This window comes from Triticum urartu, chromosome 6, assembly GCF_003073215.2.
Source record: "Triticum urartu cultivar G1812 chromosome 6, Tu2.1, whole genome shotgun sequence".
NCBI classification, from domain to species: Eukaryota; Viridiplantae; Streptophyta; class Magnoliopsida; order Poales; family Poaceae; genus Triticum; species Triticum urartu.
In genome coordinates this window covers 34,083,924-34,101,584 of record NC_053027.1, presented here as the reverse complement: position 1 = coordinate 34,101,584, position 17,661 = coordinate 34,083,924, and the positions used below count along the sequence as shown (strand labels likewise).

General features: G+C 43.3%; 1 long non-coding RNA gene across 9 annotated transcripts; it reads right to left on the bottom strand.

The window, feature by feature from the left end:
- Window positions 1-7,118: 7,118 nt before the first annotated feature.
- LOC125517495 lies at window positions 7,119-16,978 on the bottom strand. Of its 9 annotated transcripts, none has more exons than XR_007287628.1 (11): window positions 16,302-16,978; window positions 14,809-16,189; window positions 10,632-10,988; window positions 10,150-10,210; window positions 9,879-9,979; window positions 9,605-9,790; window positions 9,295-9,463; window positions 8,544-8,637; window positions 8,195-8,264; window positions 8,012-8,078; window positions 7,119-7,574 (listed from the first exon to the last, which is right to left on the bottom strand). It is a non-coding gene; the product is annotated as an uncharacterized LOC125517495 (long non-coding RNA). The 9 variants fall into 9 exon arrangements; XR_007287631.1 differs by lacking the exon at window positions 8,012-8,078 and having other exon boundaries at window positions 14,809-14,853; window positions 16,092-16,189; window positions 16,302-16,976; XR_007287630.1 differs by lacking the exon at window positions 8,012-8,078 and having other exon boundaries at window positions 8,195-8,334.
- Between the last annotated feature and the right edge of the window lie 683 nt (window positions 16,979-17,661).

Genomic DNA, 17,661 nt, shown 5'->3' with positions numbered 1-17,661 from the left:
CAACCAAACTACATGCAGATGTTGGTTTTTAGACTGTACCCAACCAGGCCCAACTGAGACAAGTATGCAAAATGCCCTAAAACAGATATGTGAACCAAACACGCCCCAAGTGCCTCTCCTTCCCATTTTCGTTGCCCATTCTTGCGACGACGGGGCTATGCACACATCAGCAAAGAACAAATGGTCAATCATCAACAAAATTTTACATAGATAATTAAATAATCAGTCTACACAATCAAGCACAAGCAAATTCACCCATTTATCAATCAAATTCGTGCAGAGCTGCCCTCTCCAGCCAACAAGCACAAGCATCCATCCATGGCGTTTCCTAGGTAGCTGCGCCATCCAGCCCATAACCACAAGCATCCATTCCATGATCCATTCCATCCATCAACTTCGTGCGCGTGTGTGTGCCAGTGCAGGGAGCTTAGGCCAGGGATGGGAAGGAGAGAGGAGATCGCTTACCTGCTCCTGTCGTTCGGTGGGAAACCAGGGAAGACGCGTCCGCTGTAGTGAGGAGAGCGGTGGCGACGCTGGGCAAAGAAAGGGAGAAGGGTGAGGAAACCGCGTCGCGTGCATGCTCTCTCTTCTTTTTTTTGAAGTGGTACATGCTCTCTCTGTTGTGACCTAACGCGATGCGAGGCCGACGGCATTGGGCTGGGCCTCAACGAGTCACCGAGTTGGACTGGGTGAAACTCGGCTTGGATGGGAATCGGGCCTATTTTCAAAGCTCGGCTGCTTAATTATCCTATCGGGTCGAGCTGGAGCGAGCTTCGAGGCAAGCCTAAAAGCGATCCCAGGACCGACTGGAGCGCATGAAACAGGCTAGCCACTGCGCCACCTATTATGTCATGTTTTACTACTAGGACGGGTTCTACTTAAAGGAAATAAGGCGGACGGGAACTACAGGTTTGCATGTATATAAGGTCATTTTTTCGTTTTCTTTTTTTTTCTTCTCCGGGGTTTTTCATTAGTTCTTTATTTTTTTTCATTTTCCTTTTCCTTTGGTTTATTTTGATTCTTTTTCGTTTTTTGGGGGTTTTCTTTGTTTCCTTCATTCTACAATCTTATATCCATGATCAACATTTTTAAGATAATTGTTCAACATTTTTATATACATGATCAACAGTTTTTTCAAATATTTTTCCAATATTTGTTCAACATTTTTATATACATGATAAACATTTTTTCAAATACTTATTCAACATGTTTTCAAATACTTTTTCCAAATTTTGAAAATAATTGTTCAACATTGTATATATACTTGTTAAACAATTTTTCAAATACTCGTTTCACATTTTTCAAATACTTGTTCAACATTTTTATATACATGATAAACATTTTTCTCAAATACTTGTTCAACATTTTTCAAATCCTTGTTTAACATTTTCCAAATAAACATTTTTTATATACATGATCAATAATTTTTCAAATACTTGTTCCATAATTTTCAAATACTTGTTCAATATTTTGTATATACATGATCAATATTTTTTCAAATACTTGACAACATTTTTCAAATACTTGTTCGACATTTTTAAATACTTGTTCAACATTCTTTAAGTAATTGTTCATCATTTTTATAATATATTTTGAAGAGAATTCTGTGTAATATATATATTTAGAATTTTAGAAATATAAACAAAAATACTAAAATAAAAGTAAAAATTAAATCAGAACACGTAAAAAAGGAAAAAGAGGCTGTGGCGTCCCGCGCTCATGGCCGGCCCAACTCGCTCGCCCTTCAGCGACTCTGAAACCAGACTTGCTGGAGGGAAAATCCTATTCGCCCCTCTCTGCGGCGAATTGTCGAGGGATCGCACAGAGGGAGCGCCGCGAGCGACCGACGTGGGCCGGCCCACATACATAGTGCGTCCAACCGGTTTTGGGAACCTTCTAGAAGGTTCCCTAAACCGGGTTTTTTCCTGTATCATTTTTTCTGGGTTTTTTCGGCTTTCTATCGTTTTTTTTAGTTCGTTTTTTTCATTTTCTGTTTCTTTTCTTTTTTTAGTTTTTGTTTCTTTGCTTTATGTTTTTTTTTAATTTCACAACTTTGCAAAATTTGTTCACAAATTTAAGAAAAATGTTCATTTTTCAATTTCTGTTCGTGAGTTTCAATAAATGTTCCTATTTTTCAAAATTGTCCATGTTCTAAAAATTTGTGTGCATTCAAAAAATGTTTAGGAATTTCAAAAAGTGTTCCAGCTTTCCAAATTTGTTCACAAATTTATAAAATGTTCATGTTTTCAAATTTTGCTCACAAATTGAAAAATGCTCGTAAATTCCATAAATTTGTTCGGGAGTTTTAAAAAATGTTCCTTTTCAAAAATTGTTTGCAAATTTCAATTTTTTTTCTTATTTACTAGTTTTGTTCGGAGTTTCAAAAATTGTTCCGCTTCCAAAATTGTTTGCAAATTTTTAAAAATGTTCATTTTTTCAAACTTTGTTCTGGAGTTTCAGAAAATGTTCGTCTGCAAAAGTTGTTCGTGTTTCCAAATTTTGTTTGAAATATGAAAAATTGTTCCTGTTCAGTTTTTTGGGTAGTTTAAAAAATGTTTCCGTTCTAAAAAAAATGTTCGCGTCTCCAAAATTCGTTTGTGTGTCGAAAAATGTTTGAGGTTTCTCGATATTTGCGAAAAAAATATAATGTTCGCGTTTGATAAAACAATCACGTTTTGTTTTTGAAAAAAATGTTTTGTGTTCGAAATTTTGAAAAATGTTCGGATCGGCATTTGAGTTCTCTTAAGGTTTTGCAATGTTCTGTGATCAAGAAAGCTGGCTATCTCAACTGGTTTGAATCGTTGCTCGAAAGCAGCAGGTCTAGTGTTCGATTCGTGACAACGCATCTTTTTTTATTCCAGTGTGAGCTACTGTTCGCGAGAGAGATGGGCCGGCCCAGTCTCCCGATCCCCTATGCGATCGCTCGACTGCTTGACGCAGAGAGCGTCACATAGGAGCTCTTTACTGGAGACCTCCGGGTTTTCCTATTTGACGTTTTTATTCCAGTGTGAGCTACTGTTCAAATCATCATTCCTTCTAGAAAACAATGAACAAAAATATAATAGTGTGCTAACACAAGGCAATATTTAAAAATCATCATTCCTTCTAGAAAACAATGAACAAAAATATAATAGTGTGCTAACACAAGGCAATATTTATGGAGACCTCCGGGTTTTCCTATTTGACGTTTTTATTCCAGTGTGAGCTACTGTTCGCGAGAGAGATGGGCCGGCCCAGTCTCCCGATCCCCTATGCGATCGCTCGACTGCTTGACGCAGAGAGCGTCACATAGGAGCTCTTTGCTGGAGACCTCCGGGTTTTCCTATTTGACGTTTTTATTCCAGTGTGAGCTACTGTTCACGAGAGAGATGGGCCGGCCCAGTCTCCCGATCCCCTATGCGATCGCTCGACTGCTTGACGCAGAGAGCGTCACATAGGAGCTCTTTGCTGGAGACCTCCGGGTTTTCCTATTTGACGTTTTTATTCCAGTGTGAGCTACTGTTCACGAGAGAGATGGGCCGGCCCAGTCTCCCGATCCCCTATGCGATCGCTCGACTGCTTGACGCAGAGAGCGTCACATAGGAGCTCTTTGCTGGAGACCTCCGGGTTTTCCTATTTGACGCGATAGAAGCCATCGACGAACACGGGCCGGACCGTTTAGAACCAAAGCGTGCGTTCAACGGTTCCTGGTACTGGGAACCTTCTGGACGGTTCCAGGCGGTTTTTCCAGTTTTGGGAACCTTCTAGAAGGTTCCTCAACCAGTCTTTTCTGTTTACTTTCTCTCCTTTTCTTTATTCATTTTTCATTTTCGTTTTTTTCTTGTTTCTCTTTCTCCTTTTCTTTCCTTTTTTATTCTGGTTTTCAAATTTATTCTTCTTTTTCAATAACTGTTCAGAAATTTTTTAATATGTTCGCATTTTCATTTTTTGTTCTCAAATTTCGTAAATTTTTGTGAATTTTAAAAATGTTCATGTTTGGAAAATTTGTTCACAAATTCAAATAATGTTGGAAAATTTTAAAAAATGTTCATACTTTCAAATTTTGTTCAGAAATTAAAAAAATGTTCATTTTTATGAAAATTTGTTCCCAAATTCCAATAATGCTGGGAAATTTTTAAAAATGTTCATTTTTCAAATTTTGTTCACAAATTAAAAAAATGTTCATTTTATGAAAATTTGTTCCCAAATTCGAATAATGTTTGGAGACTTTTAAAATATATTCAACATTTTTTCAGAAATTCAAAACATGTTCAGGAATTACCAAAAATGTTCCAGCTTTCCAAATTTCTTCACAAATTCAAAACATTTCATATTTCCAATTTTTTTCCAAAATTAAAAAAAGTTCGGGCAATTTTGAAATTATTCATGCTTTGTAAAAATTGTTCGTAATTTCTAAAAAAAATCATTTCAATTTTTTATTCATGTTTTCCTGATTTTTTTTGTTTTTCTAGAATTTGGTCTTAATTTCAAAAAAATGGTATTGTTTACAATTTCTTTTCTTTTTTAAAAAATGCCTGAGAATCCCCAAAAATGTTCCTATTTTCGTGAAATGCTCGAGGGTCTCTAGTGACCTGGTTTAGTTGTACGAGGTCGTTTGTTCGATCCTCACTTGTACGTTTGTTTTTGGGATTTTTTTGCCAATGTTTAACTTTTTACCGCTGTAGTTTAGTTCTTTTAGCGTTGCGCTGGAGGTTTGGCTCAAAAGCTAATCTGTTGCAATGGCTACCTCAGCTTGCTCTTTGTTCCGAGGTCAAGTGATCGAATCCCAGCACGAGGGTTACTTTTTTTCGTGTTTTCCACCGTGCGAGCGCTAAAAGTGCCGGCCCAGGTGAGCTAAACACTGTGCAAAACGTAGACTCTTTGACGCATCTAGTAAATGTGCACGTGCAACGCACGTATTATACTGTAAAAAATCATCATTCCTTCTAGAAAACAATGAACAAAAATATAATAGTGTGCTAACACAAGGCAATATTTAAAAATCATCATTCCTTCTAGAAAACAATGAACAAAAATATAATAGTGTGCTAACACAAGGCAATATTTAGTGAACATATTTGACCGTGCGAGCGCTAAATGTGCCGGCCCAGGTGAGCTAAACCCTGTGCGAAACGTGGACTCTTTGACGCAACTAGTAAATGTGCACGTGCAACGCACGTATTATACTGTAAAAAATCATCATTCTTTCTAGAAAACAATGAACAAAAATATAATAGTGTGCTAACACAAGGCAATATTTAGTGAACATATTTGTCGATCATGAGTAAACTGACAATGTCGGAGGGAATTTTTCTAAAAAGTATATCACGATTTTCTAGACTAAATCCTTTTCGAAACAAGTCATGTGAATATAAATTTGACATTGATATTATGAAATTTTTGAAAAATAGACGAAGGCATGACTATGAAGAAATCAATGCACAACAAAATGTATTTTTAAAAAGACATCACCGGTTCGCACACATAAATGATATACAGGTTTCAAAAACATAAACAAAAATGAACATGGTACAATAAGTAATCATGCTCGCAGGCATGGCATAGAGGGAGTGCAAATGTTCCCTTCATCTCTAAAGAAAAGGGGGGAGCGACTCCCTCCCCTCCCTGGCCGCTCCCGCGAGCGCCGCGGGGGGGGGGGGGGGGGGCCCCCCCCCCCCCCCCCCCCCGCCCCCCCCGGGGGGGCGGGGGGGGGGGGGGGGGGGGGAACCCTAGCCGCCGCCCCCGCGTGCTGGCGGGCAAAGCCCGGCCAGCTCGGGCGGCGGCGGGGCCTCTTCCTCCCCCCGCACGGCGCGGGATGGCGCGGGCCATCTGGGCTGGGCGGCGGCGCGGCGCGAGCTCAGGGCGCGGCGGCGGTGGCTGGCGACGGGGGCGCGGCCTGCAGGCGGCGGCGTGGAGTGGCTGGTGCGGGCTGGGGCGTTCTCTGCTCCCGGCGGCGGCTCAGATCTGAGCCTCTGTGCGGCGCGGGTGGCCTGGGCCTCTGTGGTGGCGGGACTCCGGCTCGCTGCCGGTGGTGGCCGGCTTCGGTGACCGCCCCCTGCTGCGGCGCGGGTGGCCTGGGCCTCTGTGGTGGCGGGACTCCGGCTCGCTGCCGGTGGTGGCCGGCTTCGGTGACCGCCCCCTGCTGCGGCGCTCCCTAGTGGTGGCGGGCCTGCCGGCCCCCGGCCGATCCAGCGATGGCAGGTGCCGCGGGTTGTGCTCGGCGTGGATGGGGCTGCCACGGCGTGATGGTGGCCCTTGGCGGTGGTCGGGTTCGTCTCACGGCGGCGGCTGGACCTCTTCGGCGTCGGCCCGTCGGTGAGCGGCTTGTGTAGGCCTTCGACCCCTCTTCTCGGTGCCCGGGCGCAATCTTCGCCGGAGAGTTGGCTCGTCCCCAGCTTTGGTCCATCGCTCGTCTCGCGCCCGGGCTGCAGGACCGATATCTTCTCGCGCCTGGCAGCAGGACCGAGTCCGTCTCGCGCACAGCTGCAGGACCGAGCTCGTCTCGCACCTGGTGACAGGACCGAGCTGGTCTCGCGCACGATGCAGCAGGACGAGTCGATGGTGGCCAGATGCTAGGGGCCGCTCAGTCTCTTTTGGTTGGGGTAGCGGCGGTTCTTGGATGAGGTGGTGTTTAGGCCTTGGATGCCGGGGCGGCGGCCCTGGTGGTGGTGGTTGCGCGGTGCTCTTGGACAAAGCCCGTGCCTTGATGCTGCCCGGTCATCATGGTCGTGTGGGCGGCGTGGTGCCGGGGTGTGGCGTTCGGTGGCGGTGATTGTTGGCCAAGGTGAAAACCTGCTCTATCTTCGGACAGACCAGCGGAGGCAAAGATCGCTCCCTTCTTGAAGGCGTCGTCGCGGTTCTTATTGCCCATCATGCGGCTTCGGGGGAAACTCTGATCCTTGGATCGGGCGGTGGCGGCGCTCCGGCGTCGTATCCTTCCTGAAGGCGCTGCCTTGGAGCACATGGTTCGTCATATGTAGCTTCATATCTTCGAGGCGGTAGTGCTAGGAGTGGTGTTGCTGCACTCAGCGCCTATGTATCCTGTTTTGGGTGTGTGTGCGTGTGTTGCGGTGGCGTGGCGTGTCGTTGTACTGGATGCTTGTGGTTTGGTGCTTTATATATAAAGCGGGGCGAAAATCTTTTTCGGTAAAGAAAAGGGGAATGTCCCAATCAATTCTCGAGACATAGTCATGGGGTACAAATGTTGAACCTACTCGCACAACCAGCCTGCTGAGCGCATCATTCATTATACTCATCATTTACCAGGTTGCGGTAAATTTACCAGGTTGCGGTAAATTGAAGTCTTGCAAGAGCGGGTTTGGTCAAGTCAGCCATGTAGTAGTTGCCAGTGACCTGGTTCTTAACAACATTGGCCATCTTGCGGAACTCCTGCATGAAACTGGAGAACGCAAAGGCTTGGTCTGCAGCGTCTTCGTCTTCGTTGTCAAGAGGACCACAGTCATACGCTTTTCAGCAGTTAGCTGCACCATGTCTTCTTGTTTGACAGGTCAGAGACCAATAGGAGTGGACATTGTAGACGTAGTTGCTCCCCATGCTGAACTGAACCATGTCACTGCTGTTGCGAATTACTACATCTGGTCAGAGTGCAATACATGTTAGATAGTTATGGTTTATGATAACCTTTACAGGTAAGCTTAACAAGATATATTAAGGTACTGAAGATCGAAGGTGGCACGTGCATTAAAATTTCAGGCGGTTTTTTCATTTCCAGTGAACTGAACAAATAAAGTAGAAAAGGACAAGCTAATGCCTGTGTGCACAACCAGCATATGAAAGACCAATGAAGTACATGAGGGCATCATTTCAGTTCATAGATAATCAGTGAACAAGAGGACATCATTTTTTCAGTTTAGAAACAATACAAATTGGCAATGGATGTCAATCTGCAAGTACATAAGAGAGGTGAAACTATCTTAAATAGTTGTGCATGTTTAACATGAGCTTAGTTTGTGAACCATTTGTCAAACACCCACGAAAAGAATACGAAAATAGATCGAAGCACATGTATGACCGAGGCTACGGTGGAATTTGCCGGAGATGAACGTGACTTTCGATGCACAATAGACCGTTTGAAGGATCTGAATATGTACAAAACCCACCATGTTATCGATAATTATACGACATGCCTCCAAAGTATCAAAATGTGCTTATTAACAGAAATACATCGAGATAGGATCAGATCAGGAAAACGTACGAGTCACTTTGACCCAACCCGATGTAGCTGAGTTGACTGGATCTTCTCCCCGACAACTTCATTGTAGTTTCTGCACAATAACACATTTTCTGAAGAAATATATTCTGCACACACCAACGGTTTCTCTGAAGAAATGTATTCTGCACAATAGATTAAAGTTTCTGGATGATAGCTAAAAAAGATGAACATTAACAGATAAGCAAGCGGGCTAAAGTGGAAACCATGTAATCCAAGTGTGCTCCCTAACCACAGATCTATCAACATATTACACGACAAATCACAGAAGTGTGTTCTTGAGTTTTCTTACAAATAAGCTGTTGTGTACCCAGATCAGATAGACTGAACCAACCTGCACGACGTAAACACTTATAACGGAGCATCTATCAACATTTTCCTTTCCTCTTCCTTTCCCTTGATTCTCAGGGAAATCTGATGGCCGAAAACTGGAGCACAAAAAAGTGTGAGCTGATGCTGAACTATGGGCTAATCAGCAAGTGAATAGCGAAAGCCAATTACTATGACAGATTCTTGGTGTTACTAAGACCACAACATTTTAACTATGGGTGCCCCCCTCTTTGGCGCTCAATTCCATAAGTTTTTTCCTTTTCAGCCTCTCTCTCTCCTTTCCACCAAATCTAAGGCATTAGGACACAAAAAAAATTCATTTTGAAGGAAGTGGAAGTGCACTAATTAACAGCATACTGAAGCTAGAGACATCTATTACGATTACAAAGGCAAAATAAGATAGCAGATGCATGATGTACTAATCCTGATCCGAATGTGTTTCCAACTTGCTCAAATAGGTTGTTACATATATTTGGACCTGAATATTGTGAACAAATTTTTGAAACTGACCAAAAGTTCAATCAAAAATTTGGGCCTTAAACAATATTGACTGATAAGAGTATTTGGTACCTAAATTTACCTGCCAATTCATCACACAATATTTAATATCACGATACCGGATATGACATAATTAAAGGGAGACATCATGATTTAAGTTACTGCGAAAAGGGTAGTTCAGAGCTTTGCAACATTTGTATACCAATCACACTACATCGTGGCCTATAAGAAAGGATAACAAGTGGGGAAAGACATACCCTTCCTTCCACTAAATCCTGCGTGCCAATGTTGACAACAATACATCCAGTGGCCTTTGCAGAGTTGAGACACATCATGTGATTTTGATTCCTCTCCCATGGGTTACAAACTCTTTTCTTATTTATTGCTCTCTCACCAATGGTTCCACATACAGCTACATTGATCAACCTATGGATCAATAAATTAACATCAGCTACGGCTCGCAAGTGTAAATGAGCATGCACCCTGTAGCTAGCTAGAAAGCCATGTCAAATAGCTGGTTGCTGGATGGGTAAATTAGCAAGTACTTCATCAACAATGGGTCTTCACCTTGGTAAGTGTTAATATGCGCCACATAAGAAGACTTCTCCTGGTTGAGATTGTGCAGCAACATAGTGATGGTGGCTCTGAGGAACAATGATTAATTATTGCGTCCGCCAGCGGCCAGCCCCGCCACTGTTGCCCGTGTCGGCGCCTCCTTCCTTTTTGCTCACCCTTGCTTTAGATTAGAAACTCCTGCAGAAACACCGCACCAAATTCGCCATTCAAACCAAACACCACACTGAACTGCTCATATTTAGTTCAGCATAATCTCAGGAATAACCATTCAAATGAAATCCCATGAGTATTTTGTGACCACCGGAACAGAAGTCAAACCAGTCTTGAGAAGTCATTTACAAAGAACAGCCTAACTTCTGAAGTTTCCTGCACAAAACAGAGATGTAATGCCTAACAGATTATAGAATTGCCATTTCTGTTAATAAAGGAAATGTATAGGATAATCTATAGTGCTTATATGCTTGTTTCCTGCTCATCCTAAACAAGAACACTTAGTTAAATCCATTGTTTTTTCAATAATCTACAATATTTAATACCTCAGCAGGTTTGGCAACCTTGGAGATAATTCCTCCTCACAAAAATAAGTAAATAGAATCCCTGCAATTTCCACCATCATCAATCACAACATGTACTGTTCTAAATATAATAATCGTTGAATGAATGCAAATTCCAGAGTCTCCAATCGTGTCCTACATACTGCATGAATATTAGCATGACATGCATAATTACTAAGCATATAAGCACTAACAGTCTACATTATAAGTTACAACTCTGAAGGGGGCTACTATAGATGTAGGCATGAACATAAATTTGCTAGACCCAAATGATGATAGGATAAATGAAATTGAGACATTACAGGATCTGCTAGCACTGAACCGAGAACAGCATACGCCGAACTTTGTGCATTACTATCTGAACAAACAACATTGGATTTACATTAAGTATGCATCATCGTCTAGAATTACCAACGGGTTGGGGGTGGAGATTGGAGAAAGAAGGGAGGGGAGAGAAGACCCACCGATTTGGGAAGCACCGGATCCTACTTCACAGCACCGGCACGCACATCACAGATCGAGATGGAGATCCGAGGCGGCACACATGTAGCGGGGGATAGAGTGGTCCAGTGGAAGAACGGCTGCGTCGTCGCCAGAGCAGGAGCATGCGGAGGCTCCCGTCCCGGGGCGCGGCTGTGGAGAAGGAGCCGACCTCCAGCACCTTCGCCCGGCCAGCTCCAAGCCCTTCATCACGAGCTTTGTCTTGGATCCTGGAGAACTACGACGGCGGCGGCCTGGTGCGGAGGAACATGGGGCGGCGGTCTGGCGTGGAGGAGCGCGTGGCGGCGGCCGGAAGGGGAGGGGAGTGAAGGAAATATGCCCTAGAGGCAATAATAAAGTTGTTATTTATATTTCCTTATATCATGATAAATATTTATTATTCATACTAGAATTGTATTAACCGGAAACTTAGTATATGCGTGAATACATAGATAAAACAGAGTGTCCCTAGTATGCCTCTAATTGACTAGCTCGTTAATCAAAGATGGTTAAGATTCCTAACCATAGACATGTGTTTTCATTTGATGAACGAGATCACATCATTAGGAGAATGATGTGATAGACAAGACCCATTCGTTAGCTTAGCATAATGATCGTTTAGTTTTATTGCTATTGCTTTCATCATGACTTATACATGTTCCTCTGACTATGAGATTATGCAACTCCCGAATACCGGAGGAACACCTTGTGTGCTATCAAACGTCACAACGTAACTGGGTGATTATAAAGATGCTCTACAGGTGTCTTCAAAGATGTTTGTTGGTTTGGCATAGATCAAGATTAGGATTTGTCACTCCGTGTATCGGATAGGTATCTCTGGGCCCTCTCGGTAATGCACATCACTATAAGCCTTGCAAGCAATGTGACTAATGTGTTAGTTACGGGATGATGCATTACGGAACGAGTAAAGAGACTTGCCGCTAACGAGATTGAACTAGGTATGATGATACCGACGATCGAATCTCGGGTAAGTAACATACCGATGACAAAGGGAACAACGTATGTTATTGTGCGGTTTGACCGATAAAGATCTTCGTAGAATATGTAGGAGCCAATATGAGCATCCAGATTCCGCTATTTGTTATTGACCGGAGATGTGTTTCGGTCATGTCTACATAGTTCTCGAACCTATAGGGTCCGCACGCTTAACATTCGATGACGATTTGTATTATGAGTTATGTGATTTGATAACCGAAGTTTGTTCGGAGTCTCAGATGAGATCACGGACATGACGAGGAGTCTCGAAATGGTCGAGAGGTAAAGATTCATATATTGGAAGGTTGCATTCGGACATCGGAATGGTTCCAAGTGATTCGGACATTTTTCCGGAGTACCGGAAGGTTACTGGAACCCCCGGGGAAAGATATGGGCCTTATGGGCCATAGGAGGGAGGCTAACCAGCCCACAAGGGGCTGGTGCGCCCCCCACAAGGGAGGAGGCCGAATTGGACTCGGGAAGGGGGGCCACCCCCCTTTCCTTCTCCTACTCCCTCTCCTTCCCCTTTTCCCCCTCCGGTAGAAGGAAGAAAGGGTGGGGCTGAATCCTACTAGGACTGGAGTCCTAGTAGGACTCCCCTCTTCCTGGCGCGCCCCTTGTTGGTCGGCCACCTCCTCCCCTCCTTTATATACGGGGGAGGGGGGCACCCCATAGACACACAAGTTGATCTTTAGCCGTGTGCGGTGCCCCCCTCCACAGTTTTCCACCTCGGTCATATCGTCGTAGTGTTTAGGCGAAGCCCTGCGCTGGTAACTTCATCATCACCGTCACCACGCCGTCGTGCTGGCGGAACTCTCCCTCGGCCTCAGCTGGATCTAGAGTTCGAGGGACGTCACAGAGCTGAACGTGTGCAGATCGCGGAGGTGACGTGCGTTCGGTACTTGATCGGTTAGATCGCGAAGACGTTCGACTACATCAACCGCGTTACTTAACGCGTCCGCTTTCGGTCTACGAGGGTACGTGGACACACTCTACCCGCTCGTTGCTATGCTTCTCCTAGATAGATCTTACGTGAAATACTACGTTCCCCAACAGGGAGCGGCGCTAGCGGCAATCGAAAGGGGAGGAGCGTGGGGTGGGCATGCTAATATGGGGCGTGATTTGCGCCCAAGGGGAGGGGCAGGATATAAGCAGGATAGTCTGCCGGTAGAATATTTAATCTGGGACGTCTGTTTGTGTCACGAAACCTTGATGTAATATAGACTGTTAGATATAACTTAGTGGGAATAATCGGACGTCACTGATAGTCCTGTGTACATCTTCTAGTGTGGCTATAGGGTAATTCAAAATTTGCTTTTTAATCTCTATTTCTAATGGAGCAGTTGGTGAACAGTCCGCCGGTTATTTTTCGCTGGTTTTATTTCATCTACCCTCCCACCTTCGTCCGGTTTTTTTCGTCCCTCCTCCCACCTCCCCATCAACACTGGTTTCTTATTCACCGGTTTATTTACCCCTCAGCTCTTTTCTTGCAAATCAGCACTTTCCAAACGTACACGCAATCACGGATCTAACTTTACTAACTTACCCAAATCAACCGATACCTCCCATTATTGCAAATTTCTTTAGGAAACAAATAATAGATTTTAAGGAAACAAATAAAATATTTTAAAGACGCATCATACACCATAGAAAAAAAATCTCATTATGAAAGCATTATGTATCTACTTAATTTGTTATGGAATATTATCTGTAGAGATCATGGGTCCCTCACGTACCACAATCGATCACTATCCACTCTTTCCTTTCACAATTACAACTTTCCTAAGATATCTATTCATACCGTGGCAAGGATCAATCTATTCAATTATCAATTAAAAATAATTAAAGACGGCGAGCATCAATCAGTCCATATACAAAATCAATCATCAATGATTCCATATCCAAAATGAAGCATCCATGCCTTCAACCTCGCGAGCACAAAAGCCACGAACGGTGGTGTAGCAGCCACCAACACCCAAGACGGCGACCATGGCATCGGCCTCGAACCCTCTCCCTTACGAACAAATTGGAGGCGGCCGCGGCGGCTAGAATTTTGGACCGGCCACGGCTCGGGAGAACCAGCAAGAGACGGCGGCGGTGCTTTGATCTGTACAGGTACTTCCCATCTGACCTACATTTCATCCTTCCTCCTCATCTTCCTTGCATCTACGTACATGTCTTTTGTTTGTGAGTATAGCTATTGGAGGCGGCAACGGCAGCTGGTGGGCAAGTCAGGTTTTCTCCCAAGTTGGTCTTCGGTAAATATAGCTACCCCTTGCATCTACCTATATGTCTTTGTTCTATTCTTTCTGATTGATGGTATATGAGCTTAAAAAATGTTGGTTCCTGTCTAGAGTAGTACTACCAATGGACTTCTCGGTCCATATAATTTGTTTACAAGATGTTATTTTCATTATCGTCTTTGGCTTTGTTCTATTGCAGATCGTGACCAAACTGGTGCATCATGGTATAAATGTGACCTTCTTACCCATGTACACACAAGAGGCTTAGAGAATGGTTGTGGATCAGGCCATCAGGGGATATGGAGCATGAGCGAGGGTAAGAGTAAATAATGTTGGGAGCACAAACTGATATTTTGAATCAAAATACCATCTAAATTTGTATTGTTTTCATGTCAGTTTACAATTTCTAAATGCTAATCGGGTAATTTGGTATGGATTTTTTCTCAGATAACACCTAAATTAGTGTCTTTCTTTGTTCCTGTGAATACCTAATTTCAGTAAATATTCATAAATCATAACCAACTAAGTGGGACAAATATAAATTTGTTTACTCTTTCAGTTTTCTATCAGTTTTCTTAAATAGCAAGCGGTATGTTTTGCTATCAGCTTACTTTAAAGGCAATATAAATAATCCTTGAGCGTTAACTAATCTTGGTGTATAAACGATAATAAAATATCTAATTGCAAATAATACACTAAATAAAATATTTAGCAAGTTCTGATTTTTTAGATCTTTACTACTGTACTTTATTGGCAGGTGTGCTTCTGGAGTTAAGCATTAATCAAAATTTGATAGCCTATCATGTTCGTATCTTCATTTTTTTCACGTTGGGGTAAAATAGTCAACAGATTATGTTCATAACTTTGCTACAAGAATGTATAAGGGAAAAAGGAAAGAGATGGGCCGCATACAGGAACATACCATGTAATTTGTCGTCCTATATATTGTGAACCTCCTCTGCCATCCCTTCTCCCCCCTCGTCCATCACAGATAACCAAGGAACATCAACAAGTGAATGAGCATCAAGGATAGTCAAGAACTAAAGCAAGTGGATCTAGGTATGAACATCTGTGTATATTTTTCTTATCTATAAATGTGTAATAATTATTAGATATGGAACAACAAAATTCATGGAACACAATGAGATCATGCCAACACTCTAGCTAAATTAATTTTATACTCATCTACTATTTCACATAAATCAATTGTGTCTGCCCAGCAGATTATTTGGCATTAGATGATTCTAAGGACTTGTAAGCACAATGCAAAATCATGGCATGAATCCACCAGTTCACCACACACATGTACATATGTACAAAAAATTAAGTAGGCAAGCAGTAGACAAAAAGTTTTGAGGGCAATCAGTAGACAAACAGTTTTTAGGGCAAGCAATTAACAATATGAGTGTGTCTCAAGCCTCAACACAAATGGTAGATTTCAGCTCATAATTAGCTTCTGGCTCATGCAGCAGCAGTTCAATTTTACAGAGAAATACCATGTACGACTTAGATTTCTTCATTGTGGTTTCTTGAGTAACAAAACACAGGTGAGAAGCTATGATAAAACTGCAGTATACACAATATCTTCAAAATTAGCATGTGAACCACATTATCGGTCCTAAAAAAACTCATTATCAAACTCATCTTTTTTTGTAACTCATCTACTGTTGATGTTGACACCGTGAACTCTGAACAGGTTAAACATTCTGAAGCAAAGATGCTAAGGAATGCATATGCATTTACCATAAGTGTGCTACAAAACCAACTAACAAAAAATATAGCAAAAATTGTGCCTATCCTTTCATTTTTACCATGTTAGGTAGGGACAGGGATGGCACACTATCTTCAGTATTAGCATGTGAACTCTTAAAGCCAGTATCAGCAAGAGTGCATTATGCATAGTTTACCCCAAGTATGCTCTGAAACCTCATTATCAAACTCGTCTCCTGCATATGTTGATACCAAAAACAACATCTGTTTCTTTAGATTTTCTGTGTGTGGTGGTGGTAACGATTGGTCTCATGGCATTGTCATGGTCAATTGTGGTGCTATGTTCTGCCGATTTGTTTGTTAGTTAGTCTGCTTCAACTTTCAATCACTGCTTCAACTTACTAGATTACTGTCGGTGACGACGGCTGCAGTTAAGTACCCACCGTATAGTATGTACAAGATTACTAACATCACATGACCACTGCACTTTAGTACCTAGAGTATTACTGTCAGTACACGAATGCTGCACTTCAGCTTGCCATTTAGATCAAGCCGTCCCGTGCTCCCGTTGCTACATGCCTGCACCTTCTTCACTAAAAATTCAGACGGGTAAAGCTCTGTCATGAGGAGAAGACAGCAGGGGAGAGGACAATGGCAACAACAACGGGCAGGAAGGCCAGCGGATTGGGGGATCGATGGTCTCACCAGAGATGGGAGGCGCGGTGGCGACGACGTCTGGCAGGTCGAAGTTGAGTCCCTGGCGGATGGTGGGCACCCTGCTCATGATCATCGCGAGGAAGGCGCCGGAGCTGCCACCGACGTCGACGAGCATGGCCACGCCCTCAAACCCTCCACCAGGGCAGTACCCGTCCAGCAGCACCTCCATGAATGGCTCCGACACGCCGGTCACGGCCCGGGGCATCACCTCGTTCGCCTCCCGGTCCTGGCCGTAGTAGGCGTAGGCGGGGAGGCCGGCGTGGGCGCGCGCGAAGGGCTCGACACCGGCGGGGTCGAGCACGGCCTCGTGGAGCCGCGGCCACGCCAGCACAAGCACGTACCGCCGTCGGTTGTGTGTTCGGAGAAGACGCTGCGGGAGGCGAGCAGGCGACGGACGGGTTCGGGTGGCCCGGCGGGAGCAGCTCCATGGCCGAGAGCGGCGTGTTGGCGCCACCCGCCAACACCGCGGTCGTCACCACTTGCAACGGGGCCAGATGTGGGCGGATCTGGTCGCTCGACCTGCCAATTTTCCTCTCCGATGAACTGGGGGAGGGAATGAGAAGGGGCGCATGGGAGGCGAGGTCGTTGATTTGTGGTGGCTGTGGGGGTGAGGGCGGAGGCCGGGGGCGACGCGGCGGGGAGATGAGTAGAGGGAGAGAAGCAGACTGGCTGTGGTGATACCTTTCAAAAAAAAGGTTAGGTGAAAAGGAAAAAAAACCGTTTTTCTTTTTTACAAATTATGGAAACAGCTGTGTTAGTTCTTTTATTTTTATCATATAGTATACATTATTTATGTTTATATGATTGTAGTATAAACTACCATATATCTATTTTAAATCTTTCATTTTTGTTATATGATGCAGTACAAAATGAGTTCTGACATCCGCACTGATGTAACGATGACAGACCGGACTGAAACAACACGAGAAGATGTGCATATAGCTAATCGTTCTTTGTATGTATGTTATACATGATAATACAAAAGGTGCATTTTTTCAAAATATAGGAGAGATAGATATTGTTTTTGGAGATGTTCAAAAAGAACCCATTTTTGAACCGACTTCGCTGAAAGGGGCCGAATAGTCATCGAGTGTTTTACAACATAATGAATCGATGATATCTCATAAAAAACAAAAAAGATGCCAATTTAAATGTTAGCGCGCAAGGTTTTTTTTTTTCAATGTTATTATCGACTCTTACTTTGTCATATTGCCTTTTATATTTAACAAACTTGGCTCATTAATAATATAAACAATATAATATCACATAACATGAATATATTCTAAACATAGAATTACAGGTGATAAAATGCTTACATATATTGCCTGTTTTCTCACTACCATGACCA